This window comes from Dasypus novemcinctus, chromosome 20, assembly GCF_030445035.2.
Source record: "Dasypus novemcinctus isolate mDasNov1 chromosome 20, mDasNov1.1.hap2, whole genome shotgun sequence".
Lineage (NCBI taxonomy): Eukaryota > Metazoa > Chordata > Mammalia > Cingulata > Dasypodidae > Dasypus > Dasypus novemcinctus.
In genome coordinates, this window is record NC_080692.1 from 21088594 (window position 1) to 21105032 (window position 16439).

The 16439-nt window shown below is 53.8% G+C and overlaps 1 protein-coding gene across 3 annotated transcripts in view; it reads left to right on the forward strand.

The window, feature by feature from the left end:
• Positions 1 to 2794: 2794 nt before the first annotated feature.
• Positions 2795 to 16439, forward strand: part of TEAD4 (TEA domain transcription factor 4) — a 73804-nt gene continuing 60159 nt past the window's right edge. For 2 of the 3 annotated variants that reach the window (XM_004456205.5, XM_004456206.5), the window contains exons 1-2: positions 2795 to 2910; positions 3340 to 3442. The gene's annotated coding sequence lies outside the window, so the exon portion shown is untranslated. Of the gene's footprint in view, positions 2911 to 3276; positions 3443 to 16439 lie in introns of those variants that run through there. The other variant, XM_071210125.1, reaches the window with a different exon arrangement.

Below are 16439 nucleotides of genomic sequence, written 5' to 3' on the forward strand. Positions count from 1 at the left end.
ACAGACAACTGGGGTGGGGGGAGAGAAACAAATGAAAAATAAATCTTTAAAAAAAAAACCTGACCACAGCCCTGCCCTGCTCCTCCTGCACCACCCTTACCAGGCTCGACCAGGGGGTGGCTGAGTGATCTGCCCCACCAGCCTGCGTGGGGGCGGCACCCACATCTCTCCCAGCTTGATCCAGACACAGGAACTATTTCCACCACTGCATTCGTTCCGAGGGGCCAGAGCTGTCCTTTAAAGAATGCAAATACCCTGAAGAAATGCAGATACCCCTGGAAGGGGTGGGATATGGATATAAAATCACCTTCCCTCTCCAACTCTTCAGCATATGTACATGTGAGAACTTTCCGGTACCCAGAGGAATCTCGATGCTTGGGAACCTCGGCTTCTTGAAGGTGCAGAACTCTGGGAGCCAGGAAAAGGTATGAGTCAGGGAGGGGCCAGGCCAGAAGACAATCCACTTCAGCTTGCAGAGTTTCTAAAGTAAATCCTGAAAAGGCGTAATAGTAAGACTTGGAGGGAGTAAAGGAGAAAATCTGATGTCCAGGTTTCCTCTTCAAGTCTGTGCGGATGGCGACGCCAAAGCATCACTTTCCTGCGTCTCCTGTGGATTCCATCCTGCCTTCCCGGCAGCCACCTGAGCCCCGCTGGACTCCTCTTCCAACTCTACCCATCCCTGCTGTGGCTTGAATTCCTTAGCCCAGTGAACGGCGCCATCAGCGGTTCCGCTGTCAAAGTTCAGTGACTTTTTATTCTCTCTCTCACCCTCACAACGAAACTGGTCGCCAGTTCTTGTTTATTTTTGTCCCTGGGCTGTTTCCTAGACCCTTTCCTTTCTTCCCCAACCTCAGGGCCACTGCTTGAGTTTCAGGCGCCCCGATTCTCCAGTCCAACCCCGACACTGTCGCCAGAGGGGCCTTCCCCTAGTGGCACTGAGTACTTCACAACTGAGACTAACAGCCCTAGACGGCACCCAAACTCTCCAGCATGGCGTACAGCGATCTTCACAACCTGGCACCAACTTTTCAGTCTTCCTCTCCACCCGTGCCAGCTTCCAAGCCCGTTCCTCAAACACGCCTTGCTCACAGGCCTCATACCCTTGGACCTACTGCTCCACGTGACTCAACTGGTTTTCCAGTCTCAGGCAATCTCTCATTTATCCTCGAGGGCTAGACCAGGAGACCACCCCTGTCACCTGGGTTCCATTCTCCCTTCCCTGGGGCTCCCATTGGACTTTGTATAATTGTCTTCCCCCGACACTACACTGCGAGCTTCTTGAAGGCAAGGAGCTATCCCTGCGCTGAGCATGGTGTTGGGTCAGCAGACACTTAACAAATAATGGTTACATTAAATAGCTAGTGCTTACAGTTTGTACTTTATTTGGCCCCTATGTATTGTCACCTTTTCATGCATATGAGATGTGACCAAGCCCTGATGTGACTCACTATTTCACAAGCCAACCAGAATGTCTATCTCAAATGAGGGCTGCTTCCTTCAAAGCCATCGCCACGTGAGAACGAGTACTTAGTCCCATCATGCTATCATTGCTCAAAACCCTTTTGGAACACCTCTCTGACAAACAGCTTTGGCATTTATAGTTTTTTCTTATCAGTATGTTCCGTGGTAGGATTTTTTTTTTTTTCAACTTTTATTAGCCACTTCTCTATCCCAGGCACCAGGCTGGTGCCCTGGGAAAGATAAGATCAATCAGTCTTCTGGGAAGTTTCTGTTTGGTAAGGGAGATAAGATCTGAAGATCACTGCAATACAAGACTCAGTTGACAATGGGTTTGATTTTTGGAAAACGCCAAAGGTCCTTTGATTTTCAGCCGGCCAGCACCGTGGATGACGAAGCTGAGTGATAACACGGGTGCTTTAGGCCCACTTGTTCTGAAGATTGCTAACAGCCCAGCCGGTTTGCAGCAGCAGCCCGCCTCTTCCCCAACAAGACACTAAACTCCTTTGGCACGTTCGTTTAAAACCCAGACTCCCTCTTTGTGGCCATGCTCCTTTTACACGGTGAGCCTTCCAGCTAACACACGCTTTTTGAGGGTAGGTGCAGAGGTCTTCGCCTTCCTTGCAGGGCACGTAAGAGTTGTTAGATGCAAATTCAGAGTTACTAGCGCAGAGTGTCTCACGCCGTGCCTACGCGGACTTCACACTGAGTGTCCTTTGCCCCATGTGGTTTCGCTTCGCAGGAACAGTTTTGCAGCTCCCCAAGGGACAGAAGAGAACAACTGAAAGGATTAAAGCCGGGGAGGGGCAGGCGCGGGGGAACTGGTGGCGGATCCGGGAATAGAACCCGGAGTTCCTGCTTCCTGGTTGCCCAGAGCAAGTGTCCTTTGGTGGGACCCGCGGGGAAGGGAGCAGCCCTTCCTGCGCGCCGGGCGCCCGCTCCCAGCCCGGCCTTTCTGCCGGACGCAGAGGGACGCCGGCCGGTGGCCAGGGACCCCAGGGTGGCAGCGCGGGAGGTCAGGGTCCCCCCACCCTCCGGTTAAGAGGACGATCCCAGCTCCCGGGGAAGGGCGTCCGGGGCTCCGCGGCGAGGGGAAGAAGAGAAGCGCTTCGGGGAGGAGGGAAGGGGCCGGGGCTGAGAGATCAAAGGGAGAGCGTGAGCGCGGGGGAGCGGCCGAGGCCGGATCCAGAAACCGAGGTCAAAGTTGAGGGGTCCGCGCGGCTCCGCGCCCCGCCCCGCCGGCCCCGCCCCGCCCGCCGGCGTCCCAGTCTCCTCCCCGCGGGGCCGGTGGCGGGGCCGCCACTCCCTCGCTCGCTCCCTCCCTCAGCTGCGCGCATCTCATACCAGCCCTCATTCCGCACATTCCAGCCTTCCTCCTTTCAAACTTGAGGCCAGGGGCTGGGAGGGCCGGCAGCTCCCGGCTCCCGCGCCGCCGCCGCGTCCCCGCTCCAGGTGAGGGGCGCCCGCCCGCCCGGCGCGCCGCGTGCGCCCTCCCGGCTGCTCTTTTCTTCCCGCCGCTCCCCTTTCCCGCCTTGGACTCCTCGCGCTCCTCGCGTCGCCCGGTCCTGCCCCCCGTTCTTCCCTTCTTCCTGGGCGCGCGGCCCCCGGCCCCGGCGCCCTCCCGCGCGCGCCCTCCCCGCGCGCCGCCCGCACGCCCGCGCTCCCTTCCTCTCGCCGGGTTGACTCACTCCGCCAGGAATAGGGATCTCCCGTGTTTTCCCGGCAGTCCCATTCTGGGAAAACTCTCCTCCCTCCGCGCGCCCGAGCTGCGGCGAACTCGGCGGGGACCGCCCCGCGCTGGCCTCTCCCGCCGCCCCGCCTTCGCGCCCTGCGCTCGGGTCGCCGAGGGGCTCCCCGGCTGACCGCCTGTCGCCTCTGCAGTTGGAACCGCCGGACTCCAGAGCCGAGGCTGGAAGAGTTGGCGCTCGGGGCGGACCTCTTGGCACTTGGCGCACCCACCCCACCTTCCCGCACCCTGGGACCGGTGAGGATCGCGGCCCCGCCGCCCGCCCGGACGGGGAGGGCGGGGTCCGGGGAACGGGGGCTCGGAGGTCCTCGCCCGAGGACAGGCTCCTGGGGTGCTGCGGCAGGCACGTGGGTTGTGGGGGCGATGCGGACAGCGGGGGTACGGGAGACGAGGAGCTCTGCGGGGAAAGGGAGTCCGGAGAGCTGAAAGGACCAGAGGCGGATGGGAGAAGCCCGGCAACGCCCCTTTCCTGCCGGGCCTTTTGGGGCCTGGAAGGGAGAGGAGCCCTGGAGGTAGGGGTGTTGGCTGGTTTGGGTGTAAAGATGCGAAAGAGAAGTCCCACCCCCAGGGAGAGGTTGGGAAGCCGGTGGTGTGCCACGGTGGGAATGGGTGTCTATAGAGCACAACTCAACGCGCGCGCCGCCTCTGTGCGCGGGTGCAGAGGGGGTTCCCGTCGACGGGGTGGGTGTCTGGTGAGCCGAGTGAACGTCCAGCCGTGCGTCCCTAGCTCTGGGCGTATGTGAGGGTGGTCGCTCTTGGCACCCACTCTAAGCTTGGCTTCTAGGAGGCGGATTTGTTTTGTGCCGAAAGTGAGTGACTGTGTCTGTCCACCTGACCAGGAGCTGCCTGAGAGCATGCGGGTCTCGGAGTGGGTGTGGGACGCTGCGTCTCTAAGCGTGTCTGTTTTTGTTTTTTTGTGTGGGGTATCAGGACCGGGGCTCGAACCTGGGACCTCGTATGTGGGCAGCCCCTGCTCAAACCACTGAGCCACATCGGCTGCCCCTAAGTGGGTCTTTGTGAGGACGTGGTTCGCCCTTCCTTCCTGCACAGCCACGGGCAGGAGGAGCAGGGATGATTTGCCTGTGGTGGTTGAGTGTTCGGCCTCCCGGCTCCCTTCCCCCTGGACTGGGCAGAGCTGGAAGGAAGCTGTCTACACCTGCCGCTTCCAGGCAGCTGTCTCTCCGAGGGCGAGTGGATCTTGTTCCCGCCAGGAACCCGTTTAGGGAGTAAGCTGAGGGAGGGCTGAAAGTAGTGAAGAGCTTTGCCTTCAGGTTGTTGATGGTGAGAGTTGGGCACGTTTGTGGGGCGAATGACGAGGACCATTTTGAATCTTGAGACCTGTGTAGATAGGGCTTTTCAGTTGTCCCCAAGGACAAGTAAGAAGGGATTTGATGTAAACCAGCCTGAGCTACTTTCTACTGGTCCTTCTGTCCTTGGAGGCCACTAGGTAACTGAGTGAAAGAATCCCCCATTCTTTACAAATTGTTAGGCCACGCGGTGCTTTGCTGCGGGAAGGGAAATGAGTAGTTGATTATGTGACTGCTCTCGTGCCAGCCTGGGAGGGGAGGGCTGCCCCTGCTTTGCTAGGTGACCGGGGGCGGGGGCAGCTCACTTTCCCCATCTCTTCCTTTCTGCGTGGAGGAGAGCTGTTGTCTCTCCATTGAAGATTTTCCCACTTGGAACATTTTAGAGGCGTGCCCTGGGCAGGGAGGAAGCCGCCGTGGGACATGGCATGTGGTGGGGGCCACATTGTAAGGGCGATGAGGGCCACAGGGGTGGGGGCTCTGGCACCAGAGGTCTTTCCTCACTTCCATGACAGGTTGATTTGTGTGTCACAGTTAGAGCTTGGAAGGAAGGGGCGAGGGGTGACGCCTGGACCCTGCCCTTCCATCCATGCTGGAGTGGGCAGAGGTTCCGGGGGGGAGCCCCTCACCCTCTCACCTGCTTGGGCCAGGTGTGCGGCTGGGGCTGCGAGGTTGTGTGGTCTCGAGTAGAAGGGGTGTGGGTTTGAGGTCAGACAGGTCTGGGTTCAAATTCTGACAGTCACTCTCCCTCTGAGGTTCCCGCGCTCTTTCTGGATGATTTATGTGGAGGAGCAGTGCCGGCGGTAAGAATATCTTTCCGGAAGATTTCGTTGTCAAAATGTTTGCAAAGCACCCAGCACAGTGTCTGGCACATCCCAGGAACTCAACAGTGTTTCCTAAACTTATTTTAGCAAGGAACCTCTTGTTACCTAGAGGTTAGTGTGTTTTGAATTCGTGTTTCTCCGAACGCCCTTCGAGGAACTCCGCTCTATTCATTCATACGTTTCTTTAGCCTTTACTATGGAGAGGTCGCGCGCCACATTCTTTATCCTTAGGAAACCGGGGTGGCTAGTGCCGCCAGCTTTAACGCGCTGAGCGTTTTTGGACACTCTGATGTCAGGGTCTGACACACCCTCCTTTTAAAGACAGAAAGCCTGAGGCCCCCAGAGGGACAGTAACTCGTTATGCCACACGGCCAGTGAATGGCTGAGCTGGGACTAGAACCCACTCTCGCTTTGCCTTCTGTCTCCCGTGCTCTGTGGCTGCGCTTCTCAGACCCCTCCAGCCGCCTCCATCCCAGTGGAGGCTGGCAGGTCTGACTTGGGCGGGGTCCACTATCTGTGGCTCAGATAAGGTTGGGAGAGGGGAGGAATCTGCCCTCTGTCCCCGCAGAAGGCACAGACCTGCTGGGGAAGGAGCCCTTTTACTCTGGAATCTGAGATTGCCAAGTCTAGAATGGGGCGGGGGTGTCCTCCGGAGGTCTCTAGAGCCCACTCTCCTTTCTCCTCACCGGTCAGTGCATTCCTCTGCCAGGTGGAGATGGGTCTCCCCATCTTTCTAGATGCAGACGTCACCACCTCCTCCTTTGGCTGCCACCCTGGAGTCGAGCACTGGTGACCGGCACAAAGCAGGACCTGTTGCCAAGCCCGTGGCTTCTCCTCCTCGGTGGAAGTGGAGGACACTGGCCACCAGCTTTGGTCCACTGCCTTTCCTGTAAGTTGAGGTCAGTCCGGTGGCAGTTGGAAACTCGGGGCTTGTGCGGGTGGCGTTACCTGGCCCGTCTTCCTTTTGCCCCCCCATGACCCTTTGCTGGCAGGGGTTGAGACGCCAGCTCCCTTTAAAGCTCTGAAATTGGAGCGGAACAGCTGCTCTCTGGCACCCCCCTTGCCCCAGGGTTTTAAGCAGCTCTGGGGCCCAGGTGGAGGTGGGGGCAGGGCTGAGCCACTGAGGATCCCAGACTCCCCGACTCCCACACTCTTATTTCCAGTTTCGCCCTGACCTCTCTGAAATGACAGTCCCTCCCTGGTTTCTGGATTTTCCATCTGGCTATGGTAGGGTGTCTGATCCCCACCTGCTTTCTGCATGTCCTTCAGCTGGTAGGGACACGTTCTTTGGGGGCTGTTTCTGCTGGAACTCCAGCCTCTGGGATCCGCGCCCCCACCCAGGCGGGCTCCCTGTGGTGTGCGCCAGCCCCCATGGGTGGGGACTCCCCTTCCTTTGACCCAAACTTCGTGGGAACAATAGCCCTTCGGAGGAGTCACCCGGGGCAGGAAATGGGAGCTGGGCTGAGGCAGGGGTGACCCTCCTGGGGGAGGGGGGTTGCATATCCGGCCTAAAGGAAAGGCAGAGTGTTGGGGGCAGTGCAGAGGGCACTGGGGAGGGGCGATGACACACAGGGTGGGCCCGGGGTGGGGCTTCTGAAGGGGGCTGTTGACTCAGAGTGAAACCTGAGCTGCCTGCCTAGAGCCCACGACTTTTAGGAGCATTCGTTTTGTGTTTTACCAGCAAAGGTACCGTGCTGTCTGCCAGCCTAGCTAGTGCCAGGCTCCCCCCACCCCCCCACCCCTGCCAGCTTCTTGCCTGTCCCCTCTCATCAGCTCCCGATGTCTGCGTGAGTCGTCCTGGCCTGGATAAAAGGCTAGTTTTGTTTCTTCCTGGCGGTTCTCCATGTTGGCATTTCGCCTCGAGTAATCGTTGACGGGGTGGCCGTGCTGTGCAGTCGGCAGAGCTCGGGCAGGGGTCAGCAGGCGGGGGGGGGGGGGGGGGGGGGAGGGGGGGGCAGCTGGACCACATGAAGGCATTTCTTCAGCCACAGCGCCAGTGCGAAGGTGACGAGGACAGGCAGGGGAGGCTCCTGCCCCAGGCAGGTGGCGGAATGTCCCCCGAAAGCCCCTGCCGTCGTCTTTGAGGGGCCAAGGCCCACTTGTCTTCTTCCTTTTTTCCCTTGTGTGCACATTTTGTGGTTTTTTTTTTGCCTTGTGTTTTTTATTGTAGTACGTATATATATAAAACTGTCCATTCTAACCATTTTTAAGTGTACACTCTAGGGTTTAAATTGCATTCGCAGTTTTGTGCTACCAGCACAAGACTTTTTCATAAAACCAAACAGAATCTCTGTACCTACCTGAGCAATACCTCCCCAGGTTCCTGGAGTTCAGGCTGCCAGAGTCACTCAGCACTGCAGGAGTGACCCTGGAGCTACTTCCAGATCTCGGGGGAGGGCAAGGGTGGAGGGATAAGAAGAGGAAGTTGAGTCAACTAGTAGCCAAGGTGGATCCACTCTAACAAGTCTTGGAGAAATAATCTGATTTGAATGTTCAGAGGCAGTTGAGTCTAATGATTTTCCGGGGTACATGAGAAATGAATGTGGCCAGGCGGCCCAGCAGCAAGGTGGGTTTGTGGCTGGTGGAAGAACTGCCCTGAGTGTTGACTGCTGCGCTCACATCGCCCTGCGGGAAGAAGTTTCTAGCGATAGGCCATGGAGTGCTCTCTTTGGCTTTGTCCTCTTTGACATGCATTGGTACAGTGTGGAAAGGCGGTGGTACAGTGTGGAAAGAACAGGTTTATCCATTCTGTAGGGGTCAAGGATAGCAGACGTACTGGATGACAGAACCAGGATTCAAAATCATCTTGGTGGACTGGAAGGCGGGGGCTAAGCAGAAAGATGAAATAAAATTTTTTTCCTGACTTCTAAAATTATATAGAAACTCTGGGAAATAAGAAACCTATAAAGAAGAAAAACAAAATCGTCCCACAATTCAAGGATGGCGATGCTTAGTATTTTGGTATATTGCCCTTCAAATTTGTGTTATTATAAATCTATATATTTTAACATAAATGCAATTATACTCTATCCTGTGTCCCCCACCCCCACCTCCCACTGAACACCATATTGCAATATCCCAAGTCCTGAAAATGATTTAAAACTATATGGGGGGTGGGTGCTGATGTGGCTCAAGCAGTTGAGCACCTGCCTCCCACATGGGAGGTCCCAGGTTCATTCCCAGTGCCTCCTAAAGGAAAAAAAAACAGACAATGAGCAAACAACAACAACAAAAAACAACAAACAGTCAACGAGCACAAACAACGAGCAGATGAGAGAGCCATCAGTGGCGGGGGAAACGACTATAATTTTTAGGACCTGAATAATATTACATTGTAATGGATGTATTTTAATTTATTTAACTGCATCCTACTGGTCTTTTCACCATTAAAAATTACTTGATATTAACATTCTTGAACTTCTCTCCTTGTTTCAAGATGGAATCTAACGAGTTGAAATGTAAAATCCTGTGTTTAAGTTTGAAACATCAATTATATAAGTATAGAATAGGGTGGAACTTATAAAAACTCACGTGAAAGAAAAATAAAACTTGGCAGGTTTTGGTTGACTGAAGGAAGGGGAAGGGAAGCTAACATTGAGTAAGTGCCTGCGAGGACTTCTTCTACCTCTTTCTGTCTTCATCATCTCATTCTAGTAACAGCCTGTGAGATAGGGATTGTCTGTTAGTTTTGGGTTGTTTTTTTTTTTTTTAAGGATTTATTTTAATTCTCCTTCCCCTGTTTCCCCTCCCCCCATTGTCTGCTCTCTTGTGTCCATTCGCAGTGTGTTCTTCTGGGTCTGCTTGCATTCTCAGCAGCACCGGGAATCTGTGTCTCTTTTTTGTTGCATCATCTTTCTGTGTCAGCTCTCTGTGTATGTGGCGTCACTCCTAGGTGGGCTGTGCTTTTTTCGTGCAGGGCAGCTCTCCTTGCGGGGCTCACTCCTTGCACGTGGCACTCCTTGCATGCAGCAGCACTGCGTGTGGGCCAGCTCACTACATGGGCCAGGATACCACCCTGGGTTTGAACCCTGGACCTCCTCTCTGATAGGTGAATGCTCTATCAGTTGAGCCACATCCACTTCCCTAGTTTTTGTTTTTTAACCTCTGCTTTACAGAAGAGAAGAGTTACACAGTGTTTACTGCTGGGGTTAGAGTTTGAACCCAAGTTGAATGATTCTTCCCACCACTCCAGTAAACCATGAGCCTGTGCGGTGGTGCGGCCAGGACCACATCCAGGACAGCTTCGTCCTGAGCTCCGTGACGCTCGGCCACACCGGGAGCCACGTCTGGTTTTGGAGGGTGGGTGCGTCTGGCCTTCATAAGCGTTGCGCTTGCCCTTGTTTTGGCTGCCGAAGCAGTGGCCAGGTGGCCGCCTCTCGCTAGGGAGGCTCTGGAGCGGCCCCTGCGCTGGGTGGGGAGTCGGACCAGGTGCTTCTCGGGCCCCTGCTTCCTCTAAGATTCTGTGGTCGTCAGCTTTTGCACTAGGTGATCTGTGAGGGGCTGGCCCACCCTGACATCCTGGCGTTCCTGCTGTAGGCAGGTGGGGCTAAGCTGCCTCCTTCGCTGGGAATCAAGGCTGGGAGAGGTGGGCTGGGGCGCGTGAGCAGTAGGTGGCAGCAGAATGGGGGGCATTTAGGAGTTGCCGCTTGGTTCCCCATCATCAGGGTTGCACCTTGGTCCTGCCCCTCAGGCTGGGGGATGGGGAAGATGACCCCAGCTTGACGCCCTCGTGGAGTAGCAGTGACAGGAATGTAACGCAGGCCTGTCATGTAATTTAAAATGATCTAATAGCCACATTCAAAAGACAAAAGGAAAATGGTGTAGTACATTTTTTTTTTTAAGATTTATTTTTATTTATTGCTCCCGACCCCCTCGTTGTTTTGCACTTGCTGTGTCTGTTCGTCTTCCTTGTTTCTTTAGGAGGCACTGGGAACCAAACCTGGGACCTCCAATGTGGGAGTGAGGCGCCTAATCATGAACCACCTCCATTCCCTGTTTTGTTGTGTCTCTCATTATGTTTTCCTTCTTGTGTCTCTTGCTGTGTCAGCTTGCCTTGCCTGCCTGTCACGCCAGCTCACTGTCTTCTTTAGGAGGCACCAGGAACCGAACCACAGACCTCCCATGTGGTAGACGGGAGCCCAATCGTTTGAGCCACATCCTCTTCCCAAGTTTTTAATTTAATTTTTTAAAATATATTTTTTATTTTTTAAAAAAGATACTTAGATTACAGAAATGTTACATAAAAAATAAAGGGGATTCCCATATGCCCCGCTCCCTATACCTCCCACTTTTTCCCACATTAACAACATCCTTCATTAGTGTGGTACATTTGTTGCAATTCATGAATATGTTTTGGAGCATTGCCACTAGGCATGGATTATAGTTTATATTGTAGTTGACACTCTCTCCCGCAGTTTTGTAGTCAGCTTTAATAATACATTTTATTTAACCTAAAATGTCTAAGGTATTATCATATTACCATGTAATCAATATTAAAAAATATGAATGAGCTATTTTACTTTTTTATATTTTTAAAAATTTTTATTTATTGTATTTTTTTGAAAATACATAGATCACAAAAAATGTTACCCCACGCCCCATATTTTAAATTTTTTTTTTTAAAGATTTATTTATTTATTTAATTCTCCCCCCCTCCCCTGGTTGTCTGTTCTTGGTGTCTGTTTGCTGCATCTTGTTTCTTTGTCCGCTTCTGTTGTCGTCAGCGGCACGGGAAGTGTGGGCGGCGCCATTCCTGGGCAGGCTGCACTTTCTTTTCACGCTGGGCGGCTTTCCTCACGGGCGCACTCCTTGCGCGTGGGGCTCCCCCACGCGGGGGACACCCTTGCGTGGCACGGCACTCCTTGCGCGCATCAGCACTGCGCATGGCCAGCTCCACACGGGTCAAGGAGGCCCGGGGTTTGAACCGCGGACCTCCCATATGGTAGACGGACGCCCTAACCACTGGGCCAAAGTCCGTTTCCCCATATTTTAAATTTTTAATACTCTGTGTTTGAAATCCAGTTTGCACTGTGCACGTAACAGCACAGCTCAGTTCAGTCTAGCCACGTTTTGAGTGCCCAGTAGTTGGGCTCGGGTCTCTGTTCTGCCACTTCCCAGCTGTGTGACCCTGGGCAAATTATCTCACTGCTGTGTGACTCCGTTTCCTCTTGGTAAAATGGGAATTTTAATCTTAATAGAACTGACCTCATACGGTTGATGTGGAAATGAAATGATTTAATATTCATAAGGTGCTTAGTTCATTGCATACCAGGCATTGCATACGTAGTTGTTAAATAATGACCCGTAGATGGTCCTTAGACCCTGGACCAGCTTGAGCTCGTAGGAGGGAGAGATTGGTGATGTATGCTTGGAAAACCCAATCACAGAGCGGCCCTGTGGGGTCACCCTGTAGTTCTACGTAAAGAAATTGACTTCAGATCAGAGCGCCCTCCCGGTTCTGCTCTTGCTGCAAAGAAGGCTTGCCTTCTGGAAGTGAGAAATGGCAGCGCCTTGACGAAGGAACAGGTTCCCGTCGCTTAGCAGGTGTGTCCTGAGTACCTGCCTGCCTGGGGCTTGGAACTGTGCTGGGTGGCATGGAGGAAGCAAGAGCATCCCGAGAAATGCTCTGTCGTAAATTGGGTGACCTCATGTTGGAGTGGGCGGTGGGGTCACTTCCAGCACTCGGAGGTTTTAGGCAATAGTTGTGCTGCTTATGCAAGAGAAGAAGCAAAGCCCTTTCCGTGGCTTCTGATACCCTCCTCAGCACTGCCAGCCCCGGCACTGCCAGCTCTCCTCTCTTGCCATCAGCTCCCTCCAGCGGCGCCTGCCCCGCGCCTACCTCAGCAGTCATGGAGCACCCGCCGGGTGCCCGGCCCTGTGCTGGGCTCCAGGGGTGGGGGGCGCTTGGTTCTTGGCCTCAAGGGGCTTTCAGTCCTGCGGGGGAGCCAGAACTCGAAATAGCCAAGGATAATAACCTGCAACAGGAGGAAGGGCTAATTAGAGGCCCAAACAAGTGCTGTGGGGCTGCCAGTAAAGAGTGATTCATTCCAGGGAGGCTGGGAGGGGTCAGGGAAGCCTTCACGGAGGAGGAAGCATCTGTGCTGCCTTGGAAGGATGGGTAGGGTTTTGACAGCCCTAGGTGTATGTGCGTATGAGTGAAAGACAAATAATCTGCGAAGAGGGGTAGACAGCTGGGCTTTATTAATGAGGTGGGTTTGAGCTGGACACTCGTTAAAAGAAGTTTTAATTTGCATATAGTAAATATTTTTATGCTGTACATTCAGTGGACTTCGACAGATGCAGAGAGTTGTGCGTTCGCCACCACAATAAAAATTCAGAATAGTCCAATCACCCCAAGGAACTCACCCACGCTGCTGCCTGTTTGCCTCGTTCCCTCCCATGCGCATCCCCTGGCAGTGCTCATCTGGCCTCATTCCTGTACCTCTGCCCTTTCAAGATGTCATGATGGAATCATGCAGTACATAGCTTTTTGGGTCTGGCTTCTTTCACTCACTATAATGCCTTTGAGATTATCCAGGTTGCCTTTATCAATAGCTGGCTCCTTTTTCTGGCCGAGCAGCCGGCCGTTATATGGATTACCATGCTTTGTTGATCCACTCACTCGCTGAAGGACTTCTGGGATGTTTCCAGCTTCTGTTGATTATGAATAAAGCTGCTGTAAACATTTGAGTACAGATTTGTGTGTGAATTTAGGCTTTCATTTCCCTTGGGAAAATATGTATGGTGGGATTGCAAGGCCACGTGGCGTGTATCCCTTTAACGGCCTAAGAAGTGGCCCAAGGAGCTATGCCATTTTGTACTTGCACCAGCAAAGTATGAGTTTCATTGCTCTGTATCTTCACCAGTACTTGGTATTGTCAGTGTTTTTTGTTATGTTTTGTTTTGGGAATTTTTTTTTCATTCTAAAATGACTGTAGTTGTATCTCATTGTGTTTTTGGTTTTGATTTGCGTTTCTGTAATGACTGATGATGCTGAGGATCATTTTATGGGCTTACTTGCCATTTATATATTTTCTCTGGTCAACTATCTGTTCAAGTCTTTTGTCCTGTTTTTTTATACTGGTTTTTTTTTAATTTAAATTTTTAAAAAATTACTAGATCACAAGGAATGTTACATTAAAAAAAAAAAACAAGAGGTTCCCATATAACCCACTCCCCACCACATCATTTTTGTAAACTGTATTTTTTTGAAGATATATACATCACACAAAAAAATGTTACACGGAAAAATATGAGGTTCCTGTATAACCCCCACGCCCCCTTTATACTGTTTTGAGAGCTCTTTAATAGTCTGGCTACTAGTTCTTTGTTAGGCGATTTGCAAATTTTTGGAGAAAATCCTTTTAAGGAGAAACATCTGCAAAAGATGATGAGCCTGAGGGACTCTGAAAGTGAGGTGGGCCTTTGGTGCCCTGAACTTGGCTTTTCTACTGGGCAAAGGTGGGACGCGGAGCGGGCCTGGGGGGACGCTGGAGAATGGCTTACGGAAAAGACCGGAAGCATGGGCTTCCACAAGGCTCCTTCCTGCTCAGTACCTGCCGGAGGGTAAGGGGCACAGGTGGGACTCTCCCCTGATGCCCGGCTGTGCGCAGCCCACTGCTCCTGGGCCAGACCGGCCCCATCCAGGAAAACAAACGCTGTTGCCCGGCCTGGGTTGCAGCCACTTACTAGGCCACGTTTCCAAACAGGGTGACGGTGCGTTCTGGAATGGGAGGTTGGGCCTGGAGGGATAAGCCGCCGGGCGTGTGGCTGGTGCAAGGGAGAATCCGTGGGGGTGAGTTTTCTGGGTCGGGGTGGGTCCCCTGTGGGGGTAACCTCAGCCTAGGGTCTGAGGGCTGTGGACCATGAGCAGAATTTCTAGACCATCTCAGGCCTCAACCGCGTCCCTGCCCAGGCAGGCTCATTTCTATGAAAAGTAGCCAAGGTTAGGCTGGGAGCGGCCTCCTGCACCTTGTCCAGGCTCAGTCCCACTCCTGTGCCCTGGAGCTGTGGCCCTGTCCAGGCCCTGAGTCCTCCATTCTTTCCAGGGGTAGGATCTTTTCCAAAGATCATTAAAGAAAGCCTAGAGCCAGGGAGAGGGGCCAAGCTGCAGGAGGAACTCCAGTCCCAGGAGCACTTCTTCTGGAGCTCCCGGTGCTTGCTGCCCCCAGGCCCCTGCAGGCCCCCCTCCCCCACTCCTGCCTGCTTCCTGCTAAGGCCAGTTTGTTTTCTCTGGGCAGGGAGTGCACCCGCTTAGCTCCCACCTGGGATGCCTGGTGCTGCAGGGTGCTTGGTTGGGGCACCCCTCTGGGCCTGACCCGGGTGGGGCATAGTCCTGTCTCTTTCTTTGGGGGAGAGCAGCTGAGTGGGGCAAGCCCAGGCCTGAGGCTGGGGAAACGGTGCATTCTGTGAGCAGCACCAGAGCTTCTGAGCCCACATGGTTTCAGTCAGTCCCCCAGGGGGACTTGCTATTTTGAAGGCTTTCAGTGGCAAGTGAGGTAAGGTCCCCTGCTAAATCGCCTATTTGGGGATCTGAATTTTCCTAGAGCAGGCCAAGGTCAAGTGAAACCAGCCGGTTTGGTTGGGTAGTTTTGCTTCTCAAGTCCTTCCACGGCTGTTGCTTTACTTTAGGACCCTGGAGAAAGGCCCTGGGGAGGAAAACGTGCAAGGCTGACTGCCCCATCCTTTCTTCGTGCAAACGGGGACACTGAGGCCCAGAGAGAGGTGACTGGCCGAGGCCGCCATGCCCCCGCGGTGCCGCTGAGCGCGGAGCCTCGCTGGCCGCGAAGCTGTTCCGGGTCGCCGGGCACCAGGCGCCATGTTGGGGCCCGAAGCCTGTTTGTCACAGCCTCGTCACCCCCTTCAGTGGCCCCGGGGCAGGCGACGGAGGGGAGGGGACAGGGTGGAGGCCCCAGTGACCCACTTCCTGCTCGCGTCAGGGCTGGGTCCACAGACGCCCACGGCCCTGACTGCGTGGGGCAGGGTCCCGGCTGCCCCCTCTGGAGAGGGGAGGTGGTGGCGCTGGGGCCTGGGCGGGACCGAGCCGCCTGGGCTCTAGCCACGGGCTCTGCGCCTGCATCCTCTCTGGAATCTTATCGCCCATCATCTCGTCACCTCCCAGCCGCCCAGGCCCCTCCCTCCCGGGGCGTCCCCCCTGGCCTGCTTCCAGCAGTGTCCCCGCCTTATCTCTCCTCCCTGCACTTCATTCCTCCGGCTCCAGCCCTTCCCGTGGCGTCCTGAGCCCGGCTGGGTCCCGCTCCTCTCCCTCACCCCTCCCGGGGCGACGCAGGAGCCTACAGAGTGTGCCAGGCTCCGTGCTCACGCCTTACCGACGTTATCACCTCCTGAGTGTGCGTGGGGGGACACCGAGGCCCAGCGTGGCTCGCCAGGCTTACCCAGACCCTGAGAGGCCGGCCCAGGACGGGACCTGAGCCCAGGGTGCCAGCCCTTAAGATCTGCCCTGGGGTCCAGCTCTCTATGGCTTGTTCCAACATGTTTTTTAAAACATATATATATTTTTATTAAAGAAGTTGTGAACTTACAAAACAAGTATGCATAAAGTGCAGAATTCCCATGCAGTGCCCCTCCCCCAACACCTTACATTGTTGTGGAACGTTTGTTACAGATGATGAGAGAATGTCATCAGACTATTGCTGCTAACTATGGCCTAGAAGGGTACATTTGGTATATTTTTTTCCAGACCTCCCCTATTATTAACACAGTACCATCTTTGACATTGATGCAAGAGTATTACAATATTGCTGTTAACTACATCCGTAAGTTACATTAATTGTATAACTTCTAAATACAGTGCATCTCCATGTTCTTACCACCTTGTAGTAGTGAGGTCCATTTGTTCTAGTTCACAGAAAACCTTTCTTGTATTTGTATCCTCGTCCACCTCCATGTTCATTGTGTTATTCAGTCCCTAGATTATTCTCTAGCTTTCTTTCAGCGAACATTTACATCCCTAGACTACCCCATTCAGCCACATCAACCAGCCGTGTTAGCTATACTCACTACGATATGTTACCATTAACCCTATCCTTATCCTATCTCCTAGTAGCTTATATCTAGGTTTTAACCCTATGTGTTTATTCTTCATAT